The sequence below is a fragment of the Ascaphus truei genome, chromosome 7, assembly GCF_040206685.1.
Source record: "Ascaphus truei isolate aAscTru1 chromosome 7, aAscTru1.hap1, whole genome shotgun sequence".
NCBI classification, from domain to species: Eukaryota; Metazoa; Chordata; class Amphibia; order Anura; family Ascaphidae; genus Ascaphus; species Ascaphus truei.
Genome location: NC_134489.1, coordinates 25738860 through 25750725, shown reverse-complemented (window position 1 = coordinate 25750725; position 11866 = coordinate 25738860). Strand labels below are relative to the sequence as shown.

At 47.8% G+C, this 11866-nt stretch overlaps 5 non-coding genes and 1 pseudogene across 5 annotated transcripts; all 6 read right to left on the bottom strand.

Moving 5' to 3' along the window:
* Positions 1-620: 620 nt before the first annotated feature.
* Positions 621-815, bottom strand: LOC142500030 (U2 spliceosomal RNA). The gene has a single exon (XR_012802781.1). It is a non-coding gene; the product is annotated as a U2 spliceosomal RNA (small nuclear RNA).
* Positions 816-3933: 3118 nt separating this feature from the next.
* On the bottom strand, positions 3934-4124 carry LOC142500505 (U2 spliceosomal RNA). The gene has a single exon (XR_012803058.1). It is a non-coding gene; the product is annotated as a U2 spliceosomal RNA (small nuclear RNA).
* Positions 4125-4947: 823 nt separating this feature from the next.
* Positions 4948-5129, bottom strand: LOC142500295 (U2 spliceosomal RNA). The gene has a single exon (XR_012802893.1). It is a non-coding gene; the product is annotated as a U2 spliceosomal RNA (small nuclear RNA).
* A 2929-nt stretch (positions 5130-8058) lies between these two features.
* LOC142500504 (U2 spliceosomal RNA) lies at positions 8059-8249 on the bottom strand. The gene has a single exon (XR_012803057.1). It is a non-coding gene; the product is annotated as a U2 spliceosomal RNA (small nuclear RNA).
* An 823-nt stretch (positions 8250-9072) lies between these two features.
* Positions 9073-9263, bottom strand: LOC142500503 (U2 spliceosomal RNA). Its single transcript, XR_012803056.1, has one exon. It is a non-coding gene; the product is annotated as a U2 spliceosomal RNA (small nuclear RNA).
* An 823-nt stretch (positions 9264-10086) lies between these two features.
* On the bottom strand, positions 10087-10266 carry LOC142500089 (U2 spliceosomal RNA; annotated as a pseudogene).
* Between the last annotated feature and the right edge of the window lie 1600 nt (positions 10267-11866).

Genomic DNA, 11866 nt, shown 5'->3' with positions numbered 1-11866 from the left:
ACTTTCTATGGAGTAAAGAAAAGCAGCCGCACACACTGCTGGGGGGCCCGCATGGCCAGCAAACAGCCAAAAAGGCACATGCTTCCAGTTCTTTTTCCGGCACCAGGCTTCGTCTGCTTATTTGCATAGGAACCGCCCACTTTTTCTCTGCTAGCCGACTCGTCCGGGCTGCCATGAAACTCAGGCAGCAAGCATGCAAGCAGCCAGTGGCTGGGCTTTTCAGTTCAGGTCATTTCAGCCAGCCAGCCATTGTGACAAGAAGCCAGCAAGTCAAGGCATTTGCTGCTTGCTGCTTGCTGCTTGCTGCTGCAGTGTTTGCTATGCAGGCTATTTGGATACAGCTTCAACAGGAGTTTCTTAGGCATCTGCTCGTTCGGACTGAATTAGGCTAGGCAGCAGGCGGCACTCCTGCTCCATGCGAGGAGGAGCTGAAAAGAAAAGAAAGTAAGAAGCCACGCAAAAGAGCAAACAAGACACAGCAAAAAGAAGGAGGCTTTATTTTGTCGTCATTTCATCTTCTTCTTTCTTTGCAAAAGAAAGAGCCAAAAATGCATGTTTGTTTTTTTTCTGTCAGACAGTCATTTGTTTCTATTTTTTGATACAAGCCAAATATCCCCAAAGGGAAGTGCACCGGTCCTGGAGGTACTGCAATACCAGGTCAATGCGTGGAGTGGACAGAGCAAGCTCTTCTTCCATCTCCCTGTTCTAAAAATCCATTTAATATATGGTCCCCAGATAGGGGACGTATCAGATATTAAACTGATAAGAACAGATTTTTGTTTTCCATAGTAATTTTTATTTGCGACAAAAGTAAAATTGTTACAGAAATATCAGAGAAATCATTGTTGATTAGCACATAATACAGTCATCTCATTCAAAAAACAAATAATTTTACAGAACAAAAAAGGAATTTTTCTAACAAACAAATAATAAGTTTACTCCTTTGCATAACTCATATGTTTCTACATCACTCCCTTTATAGATTCCTCTCCTCTATTTATAACCCCCATACGTATAACTTGATCTTACATAATTGTCTGGGTATTTCTTGTGAAACGCTTCTAGGTAACCCCCAAAATCCTTACTTGAAGACTGTGCTCTTTTAATAATTACTTCATTTTGTAACCAGTCTATCTGCTTCTCTGTAGTTTGTCCCCTCAGTTCTGCTCGGACCACGTATAACCAAAAGGTTTTGTTTCCCACCTTCTTCTCAACCTCCTCCAATTTCTCCCCTAAGGCTTTTTCCCTTTGCGTCTCTCCTCTTGGCATGGTCCCCTGCACCCTTGTACTAAGTGCATTGCCCTTCTCCTTACTCTCGCTTCCGCTTGTTCCACTTGCTTGTCTTTGCAAATTGCTTTCCTTCCCTTTTTGCTTTGGATCACCTTCCCAACTTTTTTGAGAGGATGAGCTATCACTCTCACTTTCTACTATTTTCAGTTTTCTATATGCTACCTTCTCCTTCTTTTGTTCTACTACTCCTCCCTGCTCTGGTCTGCGTTTTAGTGCTCTTTTTTCTGCCGCAGACAGCTCCATTGCCTCTTCCTGAATTTCCTGACTCTTTCCCATCCCCTCCTCTACGCTCTTCTTTCTAGCTTCCTCCTCCAACATTGCTTCTCCCTCCCCTCCTTCACTCTCACTCCTACTTGTCCCTACCACTTTTCTTTTGGGAATAGCTGTTATCTCTCTTTTCTCTACCTTATTACTCACATCTACTGCACTTTTTTTCCCACTTTCACTTTCCGAGGAGGATAATCCTACCCAATCACTCTCACTAGTACTTAGCTCTGCTACCCCTGGTACTTTTAACTCCGGTTCCCCAAGGGTTAACACCAACGTTTCCATTACTCCTTTTTCCCTTTTTTCTTTTAAAACCATCCCACCCTCCCCTTCACATAATGAACCTTTTTCCCCTCTCTTCATTTCAATAGTTTCCAAATCCCCCAGGTCCACTTGTAAGCTTTCCATGGGACTCACAACTTCCAAAGCCTCTTGTATTTCTACTTTCTCTGCCCAGTTGTGACTTTGTTCTCCCTCCTCCCTCCCCCCTTTTTTGCATTCCATCGGACTCTGAACCTCCTGACTTTGAAGGGGTAAATCTGTCTGCATAAATTCAGGGGTCTCTTCCACCTCTGTCCCCTCTTTTCTTTGTTGTTGCACTATACCCTCCCCCCTTTGTCCATCGATTAACCCCAATTCTATAGTTCCTGCAGATTCTGACTCCTCTGCCCTTGCTGTCTGAGCATATGTCCTTTGAGGGCATTTACGAGAGAGATGCCCCCTCTCTCCACATAAGTCGCATTTTTTGGCAACTTTGCAGTTTGCTGCCGTGTGTCCCTCCTCATTACAATTGCGGCATACCACCCCTTTCTTCTCACAAGTCTCTCTTGTATGTCCGTAACAAAAACAATGTCTACAAAAAAGGGGTTGTCCCGGATAATTCAGGAAGCCCCGGTCTCCTCCGATGCTGAAATTTGCCGGGGGGTGCATCACGCCTCCTGCTCGTGCCGGATCAGGCCTAAACCGCACCCAAAAACGACGTTTTCCATTGAAGATTCCAAAGGGGTTTTTTAAGCAAACTCCACCCCTCACCGTCGTACAATACCTCTTCAAAAAGGCCGTTATATCTTCTGTCCGTGCAAAGGCGTTGTACATATGTACTATTAACGGCCTCTCTTCTAACATGAAGCTGGGAATGATTGTAATCCCATCCATTAACGGCATACTTGCTTTCTCTTTGCATTTCTCAAAGAAATCCCAGCACTCTTCCTCTCTCCAGAAAGTAAAGTCGTACGTCCCTTGCTTCGGAAAGTCTTGCAGGCAAAAGACGTTGGTGATGTCCCAGGCGATCAATTCTCTCAGCACTCCTTCCACGATATAGTCCAATCCAATACGGTCTCTGCAGGCCTCCTCGACAAGGAGCCGGACTGTGTTCCTCATATTAGGCCCTGACGCCATCGTCTTCCAATAAGGTCCTGGTGCGGCACCCCAAAAGCAGCAAGTGGCTTAAGCTCTTTCGAGCGATGCCACAGGGCCAAGGTGCCGGACCATCGCCTTCCCGTTGGACCTCCTGACCCAGACACTTGATCTGAGCCAAAAGGCCGAGAAGCGATAACCAGAAATGGGCCCCCGCCTGAGCGCCGCCCGACGGCCAGGGGCGCTACGCTTTAGGGAGAAGGGCAGAGGGAGCCGCTGGCTGCCCGCTCGCCTCCTCCCCCAGCAGGCCTGCCTCCAGTCCCTCCGCTCCTCCCGACACAGCCCCGGGGAGTCTATGCAGCAGCGGCGGCGACGACGACGACGGATGCAAAAGCCAAAGACTTTCTATGGAGTAAAGAAAAGCAGCCGCACACACTGCTGGGGGGCCCGCATGGCCAGCAAACAGCCAAAAAGGCACATGCTTCCAGTTCTTTTTCCGGCACCAGGCTTCGTCTGCTTATTTGCATAGGAACCGCCCACTTTTTCTCTGCTAGCCGACTCGTCCGGGCTGCCATGAAACTCAGGCAGCAAGCATGCAAGCAGCCAGTGGCTGGGCTTTTCAGTTCAGGTCATTTCAGCCAGCCAGCCATTGTGACAAGAAGCCAGCAAGTCAAGGCATTTGCTGCTTGCTGCTTGCTGCTTGCTGCTGCAGTGTTTGCTATGCAGGCTATTTGGATACAGCTTCAACAGGAGTTTCTTAGGCATCTGCTCGTTCGGACTGAATTAGGCTAGGCAGCAGGCGGCACTCCTGCTCCATGCGAGGAGGAGCTGAAAAGAAAAGAAAGTAAGAAGCCACGCAAAAGAGCAAACAAGACACAGCAAAAAGAAGGAGGCTTTATTTTGTCGTCATTTCATCTTCTTCTTTCTTTGCAAAAGAAAGAGCCAAAAATGCATGTTTGTTTTTTTTCTGTCAGACAGTCATTTGTTTCTATTTTTTGATACAAGCCAAATATCCCCAAAGGGAAGTGCACCGGTCCTGGAGGTACTGCAATACCAGGTCAATGCGTGGAGTGGACAGAGCAAGCTCTTCTTCCATCTCCCTGTTCTAAAAATCCATTTAATATATGGTCCCCAGATAGGGGACGTATCAGATATTAAACTGATAAGAACAGATACTACACTTGATCTTAGCCAAAAGGCCGAGAAGCGATAACCAGAAATGGGCCCCCGCCTGAGCGCCGCCCGACGGCCAGGGGCGCTACGCTTTAGGGAGAAGGGCAGAGGGAGCCGCTGGCTGCCCGCTCGCCTCCTCCCCCAGCAGGCCTGCCTCCAGTCCCTCCGCTCCTCCCGACACAGCCCCGGGGAGTCTATGCAGCAGCGGCGGCGACGACGACGACGGATGCAAAAGCCAAAGACTTTCTATGGAGTAAAGAAAAGCAGCCGCACACACTGCTGGGGGGCCCGCATGGCCAGCAAACAGCCAAAAAGGCACATGCTTCCAGTTCTTTTTCCGGCACCAGGCTTCGTCTGCTTATTTGCATAGGAACCGCCCACTTTTTCTCTGCTAGCCGACTCGTCCGGGCTGCCATGAAACTCAGGCAGCAAGCATGCAAGCAGCCAGTGGCTGGGCTTTTCAGTTCAGGTCATTTCAGCCAGCCAGCCATTGTGACAAGAAGCCAGCAAGTCAAGGCATTTGCTGCTTGCTGCTTGCTGCTTGCTGCTGCAGTGTTTGCTATGCAGGCTATTTGGATACAGCTTCAACAGGAGTTTCTTAGGCATCTGCTCGTTCGGACTGAATTAGGCTAGGCAGCAGGCGGCACTCCTGCTCCATGCGAGGAGGAGCTGAAAAGAAAAGAAAGTAAGAAGCCACGCAAAAGAGCAAACAAGACACAGCAAAAAGAAGGAGGCTTTATTTTGTCGTCATTTCATCTTCTTCTTTCTTTGCAAAAGAAAGAGCCAAAAATGCATGTTTGTTTTTTTTCTGTCAGACAGTCATTTGTTTCTATTTTTTGATACAAGCCAAATATCCCCAAAGGGAAGTGCACCGGTCCTGGAGGTACTGCAATACCAGGTCAATGCGTGGAGTGGACAGAGCAAGCTCTTCTTCCATCTCCCTGTTCTAAAAATCCATTTAATATATGGTCCCCAGATAGGGGACGTATCAGATATTAAACTGATAAGAACAGATTTTTTTTTTTTTTTTGTTTTTATTTTATTTTTATTTTTCTTTTTTTCCATAATTTCACATATATCCCTTTCTCTTAAATACATTTCCTGCAAGCAATAAATACTTGACACTTTTACATTTCATACAAACAAAGACATAAATTCCATTCAATATTTTCTTCTGTTACTTTTCAGTACACTCTTTACTTACTTTACACAAAAAGATTGTCAAAATATTTTTTTAATCACTCCAAACCACTCCTGGTCTATACCTATTCACCTCATATATTTATTCCTTTACATAAGCATCAATTAATTTTCTCCTTAAACGAAATATGCCTTTCTTTAATTGCTCGTCATTACAAAAATAACTCCACGATTCTGCATTCTCTGCTCCCCACTGGAATACTTTTTCTATTCTCTCCACCTTTTCCCTTTTCTCTTCCTTTTCCCTTGCCTCCTCCTCCTCAGACATACTCACTTCTTCACTCTCTTCCTCCTCCACAGACACCCTCTCTTCCTCCTCCTCCTCCTCCTCCACCAAAACACCCTCTTCCTCTGGAACCAGCTCCCTCTCCTTCCCACTATCCTGCCCACAGTTCTCAAACTCCCTTTCCTCCTCCTGAACACTGATTTCTTCCTCCCCCACACTGTCCCCTTTTCCTTCATCTTTATCTACACCCACACCTAAAGAATCCTTCTCTATTCTTTGCTGACTCCTCTCTCCTTCCCTCTCTTCCTCCCTATATTCCTGTCCACTGTCCTCTCTCTCCTCCTCTCCACTATCTTGTACACCATCCTCAGTCTCACTTTCCACCTCCTGCACACTGACATCTTCAAAATATACCTCACAGTGCTTGACCCCTAAAACAATCTCTATAGAATCAGGTATTGCACATGGCTTTTCTAACTCCGTCTCACTTGCCATACTGTCCCCCTCACTTTCCCCCTCTTTTCCCCTTCCATCCTCATTAACATACCCTATATTCTCCCCATCTTTTCCCATATCAACCCTTCTCTGTACACCAACATCGTATTCCCTTCTCGCACCATCAAAGTTTCCACACGATTTTTGTGTCTTTGTATTCCCTTTCTTGGGGCACTTGCGTGCCAAATGTCCCGGCTCTGCACAAAAGACACATCTTTTACTCTCACAGCACTTGGCTGCCATATGTCCTTTTTTCCCACAGTTCCAACAACGAACATCAAAAAACTGTCCTGAAAAGTTCAAAACCCCCCTATTCCTGCCAATGCAGAAACTTGCAGGAGGGTGTAGCATTCCTCTGTCACCGTCTGGGTCCAATCTGAAGCGGACCCAGAACTTCCTTCTCCCGTTAAACAGTCCATACTTGTTCTTGATTTCTGCTCCGCCTCTAACTGTTTCACAAAAGCGGGCCAAAAAGTTCTCAATGTCCTCTTTCATGACATAAACATTGAACATCTGTACAATCACCGCCTTCTCCTGCTGTAGAAATCTCGGTATCACTTTGATTCCTCTCATCCTTGGGGAACCTGCTGCCACAACACATCGGTCGTATACCACTTGGCATTCTCGCTCGTCTTTCAGCGTCAAGTCAAAGATTCCCATCTTCAAAAACTCCTGCAGGCAAAAGATTCGTTCAGGATCCACTTCCAACCCCTCAAATAGGATTTCCTCCACGATGTATTCCACACCACCACTGCTTCGTCTGCACTCATCCAGCTGAAACCGAATGCAGTTCCTCTCGTTTGCGTAGTCCGCCATCTTTATCCTCGTCCTCGTCTCTCCAACACCAACTCAAGATCTGGTGCGGCGCCCTAATAGCAGCAGGTGGGTTTAGCCAGTCACGGCGATCCCACCAGGCAAAGGCACCGGCCCATCACTCTCTTGCTTGCTTGTCCGCCTCTGTCCAATCCGGCCGTCCAGGATCAGGTGCGACGCCCCTAAAGCAGCATGAGGGTTTAGTTCCTGGGGAACGATCCCTCAAGGCCAAGGCGCCGGCCCCTCTCCTTCTCTCTCTCCTGATCGCCTCCCGTGCTCGAGTTAGCGTGACTCCCTCATAGCAGCATGGGTCTTAAGCTCCCCAGGAAGCGATGACCCAAGGCCAAGGAGTCACAGACTCAGCGCAACCTCTCAGCCCAGACACTTGATCTGAGCCAAAAGGCCGAGAAGCGATAACCAGAAATGGGCCCCCGCCTGAGCGCCGCCCGACGGCCAGGGGCGCTACGCTTTAGGGAGAAGGGCAGAGGGAGCCGCTGGCTGCCCGCTCGCCTCCTCCCCCAGCAGGCCTGCCTCCAGTCCCTCCGCTCCTCCCGACACAGCCCCGGGGAGTCTATGCAGCAGCGGCGGCGACGACGACGACGGATGCAAAAGCCAAAGACTTTCTATGGAGTAAAGAAAAGCAGCCGCACACACTGCTGGGGGGCCCGCATGGCCAGCAAACAGCCAAAAAGGCACATGCTTCCAGTTCTTTTTCCGGCACCAGGCTTCGTCTGCTTATTTGCATAGGAACCGCCCACTTTTTCTCTGCTAGCCGACTCGTCCGGGCTGCCATGAAACTCAGGCAGCAAGCATGCAAGCAGCCAGTGGCTGGGCTTTTCAGTTCAGGTCATTTCAGCCAGCCAGCCATTGTGACAAGAAGCCAGCAAGTCAAGGCATTTGCTGCTTGCTGCTTGCTGCTTGCTGCTGCAGTGTTTGCTATGCAGGCTATTTGGATACAGCTTCAACAGGAGTTTCTTAGGCATCTGCTCGTTCGGACTGAATTAGGCTAGGCAGCAGGCGGCACTCCTGCTCCATGCGAGGAGGAGCTGAAAAGAAAAGAAAGTAAGAAGCCACGCAAAAGAGCAAACAAGACACAGCAAAAAGAAGGAGGCTTTATTTTGTCGTCATTTCATCTTCTTCTTTCTTTGCAAAAGAAAGAGCCAAAAATGCATGTTTGTTTTTTTTCTGTCAGACAGTCATTTGTTTCTATTTTTTGATACAAGCCAAATATCCCCAAAGGGAAGTGCACCGGTCCTGGAGGTACTGCAATACCAGGTCAATGCGTGGAGTGGACAGAGCAAGCTCTTCTTCCATCTCCCTGTTCTAAAAATCCATTTAATATATGGTCCCCAGATAGGGGACGTATCAGATATTAAACTGATAAGAACAGATACTACACTTGATCTTAGCCAAAAGGCCGAGAAGCGATAACCAGAAATGGGCCCCCGCCTGAGCGCCGCCCGACGGCCAGGGGCGCTACGCTTTAGGGAGAAGGGCAGAGGGAGCCGCTGGCTGCCCGCTCGCCTCCTCCCCCAGCAGGCCTGCCTCCAGTCCCTCCGCTCCTCCCGACACAGCCCCGGGGAGTCTATGCAGCAGCGGCGGCGACGACGACGACGGATGCAAAAGCCAAAGACTTTCTATGGAGTAAAGAAAAGCAGCCGCACACACTGCTGGGGGGCCCGCATGGCCAGCAAACAGCCAAAAAGGCACATGCTTCCAGTTCTTTTTCCGGCACCAGGCTTCGTCTGCTTATTTGCATAGGAACCGCCCACTTTTTCTCTGCTAGCCGACTCGTCCGGGCTGCCATGAAACTCAGGCAGCAAGCATGCAAGCAGCCAGTGGCTGGGCTTTTCAGTTCAGGTCATTTCAGCCAGCCAGCCATTGTGACAAGAAGCCAGCAAGTCAAGGCATTTGCTGCTTGCTGCTTGCTGCTTGCTGCTGCAGTGTTTGCTATGCAGGCTATTTGGATACAGCTTCAACAGGAGTTTCTTAGGCATCTGCTCGTTCGGACTGAATTAGGCTAGGCAGCAGGCGGCACTCCTGCTCCATGCGAGGAGGAGCTGAAAAGAAAAGAAAGTAAGAAGCCACGCAAAAGAGCAAACAAGACACAGCAAAAAGAAGGAGGCTTTATTTTGTCGTCATTTCATCTTCTTCTTTCTTTGCAAAAGAAAGAGCCAAAAATGCATGTTTGTTTTTTTTCTGTCAGACAGTCATTTGTTTCTATTTTTTGATACAAGCCAAATATCCCCAAAGGGAAGTGCACCGGTCCTGGAGGTACTGCAATACCAGGTCAATGCGTGGAGTGGACAGAGCAAGCTCTTCTTCCATCTCCCTGTTCTAAAAATCCATTTAATATATGGTCCCCAGATAGGGGACGTATCAGATATTAAACTGATAAGAACAGATACTACACTTGATCTTAGCCAAAAGGCCGAGAAGCGATAACCAGAAATGGGCCCCCGCCTGAGCGCCGCCCGACGGCCAGGGGCGCTACGCTTTAGGGAGAAGGGCAGAGGGAGCCGCTGGCTGCCCGCTCGCCTCCTCCCCCAGCAGGCCTGCCTCCAGTCCCTCCGCTCCTCCCGACACAGCCCCGGGGAGTCTATGCAGCAGCGGCGGCGACGACGACGACGGATGCAAAAGCCAAAGACTTTCTATGGAGTAAAGAAAAGCAGCCGCACACACTGCTGGGGGGCCCGCATGGCCAGCAAACAGCCAAAAAGGCACATGCTTCCAGTTCTTTTTCCGGCACCAGGCTTCGTCTGCTTATTTGCATAGGAACCGCCCACTTTTTCTCTGCTAGCCGACTCGTCCGGGCTGCCATGAAACTCAGGCAGCAAGCATGCAAGCAGCCAGTGGCTGGGCTTTTCAGTTCAGGTCATTTCAGCCAGCCAGCCATTGTGACAAGAAGCCAGCAAGTCAAGGCATTTGCTGCTTGCTGCTTGCTGCTTGCTGCTGCAGTGTTTGCTATGCAGGCTATTTGGATACAGCTTCAACAGGAGTTTCTTAGGCATCTGCTCGTTCGGACTGAATTAGGCTAGGCAGCAGGCGGCACTCCTGCTCCATGCGAGGAGGAGCTGAAAAGAAAAGAAAGTAAGAAGCCACGCAAAAGAGCAAACAAGACACAGCAAAAAGAAGGAGGCTTTATTTTGTCGTCATTTCATCTTCTTCTTTCTTTGCAAAAGAAAGAGCCAAAAATGCATGTTTGTTTTTTTTCTGTCAGACAGTCATTTGTTTCTATTTTTTGATACAAGCCAAATATCCCCAAAGGGAAGTGCACCGGTCCTGGAGGTACTGCAATACCAGGTCAATGCGTGGAGTGGACAGAGCAAGCTCTTCTTCCATCTCCCTGTTCTAAAAATCCATTTAATATATGGTCCCCAGATAGGGGACGTATCAGATATTAAACTGATAAGAACAGATTTTTTTTTTTTTTTTTGAAAAATACTTTATTTATTCTTGACACGTAATTTCCACAACTTGTCACTTTTCGAAAAATAAAAAAACCCCCAACATTACAAAAACCCCAAAACATTTCAATACAAATTTTGCATATAAAACTTCCAAGTTTACAACCATGACTTGGTACATAAGACAATTTTTCTTCTTTAAAACATTCTCATTTTACAGGGTATATCTTCTTCTTAGCGCGTTGAGAAAGGCACATTTATTTTACGGCAAGACTATCCAGTTTGTTTTTGTACCGCTACAATATTTCTTATACCTTTCCTTTTATGTTCCTCATACGCGAGCGGCTGGGTTTCCCAAAGTATAATCAAGGTATTTATATACATTATCACACTTGTCTCATCCTTTTGATATGCAAAAATTACGCCCCAACTTTCCATATCTCTGTCTCCCACCTTTTCTCTAAGCTCTTTTAGTTTCTCCTCTAAAGTTAAACTCACTTTAAAAGGAAACTTGTCTATGTCTGAGCTACCTTCCTCCTTACTTCCCTCTTTCTCCTTTACCTCCTTGTTTATGGTTTCTTTTCTCAACACTCTTTCCATCTGTTCTATCTCTTTTCCCACTTCATGTGCTACATGCTCTAGCTTTTTCCTCCTTTTGTGTGAATTATCTTCCATAAAATCTTTCCTTGCGTTCTGTAATTTAGCTCGCGCTTTTCTATATTTATCTCCCCATCTTTTGATCAGTTTTGCTTCTCTGTTTTCCTCCCTCCTCTTTTCGTCTTCCTGGCTATCCTCCTCTTCGTCAGTATCGTCCTGCTCTTCCCCCTCGCTCTCACTTTCTCCTTCCTGTGCTAGTACCAAAAACTTTGACTTCCCTACCATAGACTGTGCTCTCTCACCTGATTGTCCCTTTTCTACATCTTGCTGCATCCTACGCTTTATCACATTCCTTTTCTCTGTTGTATCCATGTTTTCTACCTCCCCTTGCACTGGGTGTTTACCTCCCCCTACTACTACCCAATCTGTTTGCGCAGTTTGTTGGGATTTCAGTTCAAAGTCTTTATGTTGAGGTGTTCCCCTTTCTTCTAACCCTTCTGAGTCCTCCACAGCCTTAACGTCCTTCTCTTTCCTTTTGTTGTGGTTCTCCGCCAAGCTGTTTAGGAAACGATCCTCCTCTTCCTTCTGTTCCTTCATCCCTTCCTCGTATATCTCCGTAATCGTCGCTGACCCATCCTCCTCCTCCTCCTCTGATTGGCTTGTCTCCTCAACCTCTGTGACACTGTGCATGCCTGTGCTTGTTTTTGGCCCCTCTGTTCCTATAAACGCATTGTCCTCTTTCTGTATTGTTACCTCTTTCTCCTCCTGTGTCTCCGGCACCACAGTCGTCTCCTTGGGTGTTGGTGGTGGCCCCTCTCTCCACCGACCACCTGCCGCTTGAGCATACGTTCTATTCGTGCACATACGAGACAAATGTCCTGGGGACCCACACAAATCACAAAGGCGGGGTAACTCACAATTATAGGCCGAATGTCCATTTTTCCCACAGTTCCTGCAATTCAGTCCAGATTTGTCACAAGTCTCTCTGACGTGTCCATATTGTAGGCAATTTCTGCAAAAGGTAGGTTGTCCAGGGTAGTAC